The 5,177-nt window shown below is 40.0% G+C and overlaps 1 non-coding gene across 1 annotated transcript; it reads left to right on the top strand.

Moving 5' to 3' along the window:
• The first annotated feature begins 418 nt into the window (after positions 1–418).
• On the top strand, positions 419–490 carry TRNAY-AUA (transfer RNA tyrosine (anticodon AUA)). The gene has a single exon. It is a non-coding gene; the product is annotated as a tRNA-Tyr (tRNA).
• Positions 491–5,177: the final 4,687 nt, after the last annotated feature.

Genomic DNA, 5,177 nt, shown 5'->3' with positions numbered 1-5,177 from the left:
CGTGCTGATGCTTTATCCACTAAGCCACACCGGATACAACTCCGACGCCGGTTAGAATCGTCTCAGATTAAGCTCCAACTCTTGGGTTCCCTCTAGTGGCCGCCCTCTCCACTACGTCATAGATGTCTATGAACGCAGGACCGAAGTCCACACATGTGCTGAGGTGCACTCGGTATGAGTGACTAGTTGGCCGGGATCCGACGGAATAAGCGCCGTCTTAAATCACGAAGTGATTTACGCATATCATTTATGTTATTTTAATGTACCGAAGTACATATGATATTTCCATGCAGATATTCTGCGTCATCATACGATGAAAGAGTAATGGAACGGAGACGTAGTGCAGAGGGCGGCCACTAGAGGGAACCCAAGAGTTGGAGCTTAATCTGAGACGATTCTAACCGGCGTCGGAGTTGTATCCGGTGTGGCTTAGTGGATAAAGCATCAGCACATAGAGCTGAAAACCCGGGTTCAAATCCCGGCGCTGGAGAGAATTTTCTCCGTTCCATTACTCTTTCATCGTATCTATAGGTAAGCTTTATAGACCTACATACTTCGGGTAATGTTTCTCATTGATATGGAAAGTAGCAATGGAGAAAGGGTAAAAGCGAGTTTCTAGTGCCTTAAAACTAGAATCTTCCACTAGTCAAAAATAACCACATTGAAAAACGTTCGTCCTCCAATTTGGTGCTGTTCGACATTCCAGTAACCTGCATGTATGAGGAATATATTCCCCTTTCTAACGGATACAACTATGTGGGAAGACGACGTGAGTAAATAGGTAAATAAAACATGAACACAACTCAATGGTTTAAACCCTACAGCTGGTAATGATGGTGATTATGAATTGATGAGCAGGAAGTACTTATGGGGAAGCAGCAATCATTTAATCGAAAATACAAAGGAGAACTACGAAGAACCTCAGTCATTGTAATCGAACTATGAAACCAACCTTAGGCTACCGCTCAGGAATTCTACACGGTTTTCCTAGCGTATTGACGACAATCTCGTAATATCAGTCCAGGATCGCACTGCTTCATCGCCTACAAGGTATGAATTTTAAAGTAAATAGTCTAAATAAATAAATAAATAAATAAATAAATAAATAAATAAATAAATAAATAAATAAATAAATAAATAAATAAACAATAGACAAGTAAATAAATAAATAAATAAATGCATTATACACATAGGCTTATACAAAGTATAATTATAGGAACTACATAAATATGTTTGTGTGTGCATGGACATAGACTTGCGCCTATTTAGGTCTATCTCTGTTAATCTATTCACGCTTACATTTTCAACAAGTTATTTCACGTCGCATCGGTTATTTAGTGAAGTTGCTGACGGCGAGGTACTGAGGAGAAAACTGCGAGAAAATGAATTAAAGGCGTGGGCTAACCTACCTCAGAAAGGTCTCGGCGTAGAGCTATACAGCGAGTTTACTCCGGCGAATTCCTAGGTAAGACATCGTGAAGGCCTAACCTCTAGTGAGTGGCGCGAAGCTATTAAAATTACTGCACACGTGTCTTCCTACGTTCCCTTCCGGGCAGGACTCGGGACAACATCCTCTGTCGGCAATGCCACAGAGAGCCAGAAACACTTGCACATGTCCTGGGCTCTTGTCCGCACTGTGATGTACTCCGTAACTCACGACACCATAGAATTCGTTCGATGATCGCCGAACAGTTTAGCTCAAGTGTTCGAAGAAGTACACGAACTGGCAGACAATGGCAGTACAAGAAGAATAGACATGATTGCCATCTCACCAAATAACAACAATGGCTACATAATCGATCCCACCGTTAGATTTGAAAAACAAAAGAGCCAACCTGAAGATGTAAATAGGGAAAAAAACATCTATGTACGTACCGTTCCATATTTCATGGACAAATACGACCTACAACAAATTTAAGTAATAGGCCTTATGGTTGGAGCGCGGAACTATTCCCGGTTTCTTTTTCCAAACCTGGCAACGTTTCGGCCTACAGAGGAAGGCAATTCACGACATCGTTCTTGCAGCTCTGGGAGGATCCATATTTCCACTACGAAACCATCTCTGCGGTCAACAATGATCTTCAAATAAAATTAATTAGTAGGCCTACCTAATTATATATTCAATCATTTCTTGTCATTGTTGTGTGACTCCATTAAACTTAAACATATGTATGTTATTTATACTTTCAACTGCTATTGTACAATATGCTTTGTCTTTGTGCCAGCCTGTTAATACAGGGAACTGTTATCGTTTATATGAATAAATAAATTGGCCAGATGACGATTCCGAGGATTCGCCAAGCAATCGCATGAAATTTGTCTTACAGTTGGGAAAAACTTCGCAAGAAAAAAACAATAAGATAATCAGCCTAAGCGATACATACATACATAAGTTACATACATACATACATGCATGCATGCACATACATACATACACGCACGCACATACATACATACATACATACATACATACATACATACATACATACATACATACATACATACATACAGCCTATATCAACTTACACACATTTATTTTTTCGTTATTAGATTATTCATTGATTCGTTTCTACGTTTCGCTGCTTTCCATTGAAGGTTTTCTTCTTCCAGTGGCTCTTCCTCGGTACTCCTTCCCTGTCTTTATTGGGCAATTTGCAGTTAGTTGCGGTCGCCACTCCAGTCCTGTCCTCACGTTGCACTTGCGTAAGGGGTCCGTGCTCATATGTGGTTAGGGGTCGGAAGGGCGGGGGCGCTTTAATTTGAATTACTACTTACTTATTCCTCGCAAACCCAACCCAGTTTATTTTCCGAATTGAGCATTGTATTATGGGTAATATTGCCAGCTGTTCTTTAACCTTAGGTTCACATTGTAACATACAATGGCCGGCACATCAATTGTCTCCCTATCCAAATTGCTCGAACAAGCCGTTACCGTCGTCGGCTGCTTTAGTAGCTAAGAGTGGGATGTTATTTCTGATATAAACTTATCTGAACTGAAGTTTATATACTTTCAACTTTAAAACTTTTTTTTTTTTTAATTTCCACAACATAGTCCCCGATAGACTTCTGAAAGTGCCCGGGTTCAAATCCAAGCGGAGGCGGGGTGTCTAATATTACCATAAGTTACAGAAGTATTTCGGAAACTTCTTGGCCTCCTCTTGGGACTTAGTGCTGTCCATATAACTGTCTTAAGTCGCTTTGGTAGCTCAGTTGACAGAGCGCTCGCTCACGACAACCATGGAGCCGAGTTCAAATCTCCGAAATTGCCTAGTCGTATTTGTGATGGGCAAAGTCAAGGGATGTTGTAAGTGTTTTTCTTGGAGTTCTGCTGTTTGCCCTCACCATTCCACCAATATTCTCCACATTTCCCCATTCATTATCATCTACGTCTCCAAAAATAGGGCATCTATGTTTACGAGGCTCCAGCCTATTTCTTGGATAAAGTAGAACAAAAAAATCTAATAATTTCAGTTGGGAGAGCGCTGGTACGTTCAACCAGAGGTCCCGGGATCGATACCCGGCCCCGGAACAATTTTTCCCTTGAAATTATACAAATCTGCTTTACAGGGAGCTTTACCTGAAAGACTAGATTTGCATAAAAAATTCTAATACCATATTAGTCCCAAATGAATACTTTTCTCAGAAAAAAATAATTTTCCCCTAAACTGTTTTACTCGATATGTACTGTCCGTACGATTCTGAATTTTACTGTTATTATTAGAGAAGTTGGTAAGGAATTATTTATTCATTTGCAGTTTTTCACTTATATGGACGGTTTTCTTGCAAATTAAATAAAATCACATATCGTTATTTCCTGCCACTAGAAAGTTTGGCAACCCTACTGGGTGACTAAAGGACGGAATTCAGCTGGTCAGACCGAGTGCGTGTATGCTTTCGTACGTGATCCGTCGGCGCGTTGTTGTCAGACTGTGCAGACTTTCAGCCCAATTTTCTAATTACCTGTGTACTTAATTAGAAAAAGCACATAATAAGTTTATTTTATTTGTATTATAATGTATTCTGTTGCATATTTCAATCGGCACAGTTGTATCATGTTCATCCTGTAGACCGACTGTACTCGTTACTAACGAGGAATTGGTATGTGATGCAGTAGGCCTAGTTATTTACGATATGAGTATCGTAAGGCTTCATATTACAATACGATATTGGAAAGTTGTCAAACGAAGCCGCAGGCCGAGTTGGATAACCAGTCGAGTATTGTAATATGAAGTTACGATAGGGGAGAGTCGGGTAGTATCGGACGTCGGGTAATATCGGAAAGTGAGTTTCTTTCATCTACCACACGATGATAGTACCTGATTGACATGGTTACGTTTCTGTGATGTCGCATAGAGAAACGTAACCATGTCAGACAGTGAGTTACTTTCATCTACCACACGATGATAGTACCTGATTGACATGGTTACGTTTCTGTGATGTCGCATAGAGAAACGTAACCATGTCATTCAGGTACTACCATATGGTGGTAGATGAAAGAAACGCACTGCCCGATATTACCCGATGTCCAACATTACCCGACTCTCCCATAAATATATCGTACAACGTTTTATCCACTTTGATAATTTTTTTAAATAAAAGTAATTGTATCACTTTTACAGTTATGAACATGTCTTTTGTGGAGAGGCGATTACATTATATTAGTTTCTTCCTGCGAAATGGGATTCGTTATGTTTGTTTTATTAGTTTTGAACACGATATGCTTTTATTTATAAAGAAGAACAACAGTACTAGGAGAAATAAACGAACATTGTTAAAATGAGTTCAAACGAGGATTCAGATAATAAATATGATGCAACTTCTGCAATTGAATGTTTAATACCATCCCGCTTAAGATATGAAGTGGAATATAAAAGAATACGAAGATTGGTGTTCCAAGAAAAATGTGTGTCGAACATATTGTTGTTAATGTTTATATTATAATAAATAAAATCAAAAAGTTCCTCGCTGTGGCGTCATGGTCTAAGGCATCCTGCCTCGGACTCGCGTTACGGAATACGCGCTGGTTCGAGTACTCATGGGGGAAGAAATTTTCTCATGAAATTTCGGCCAGTGTATGGGACCAGTGCCCACCCAGCATCGTGATGCACTTGGGGAGCTACGATAGGTAGCGAAAATCCGGTTTCGCAAACCAGCTATAACGGCTGGGGGGATCATCG

Source organism: Periplaneta americana, chromosome 15 (genome assembly GCF_040183065.1).
Source record: "Periplaneta americana isolate PAMFEO1 chromosome 15, P.americana_PAMFEO1_priV1, whole genome shotgun sequence".
NCBI lineage: Eukaryota > Metazoa > Arthropoda > Insecta > Blattodea > Blattidae > Periplaneta > Periplaneta americana.
Note: the sequence above shows the minus strand (reverse complement) of the source record. Positions and strands in the feature narration are given on the sequence as shown.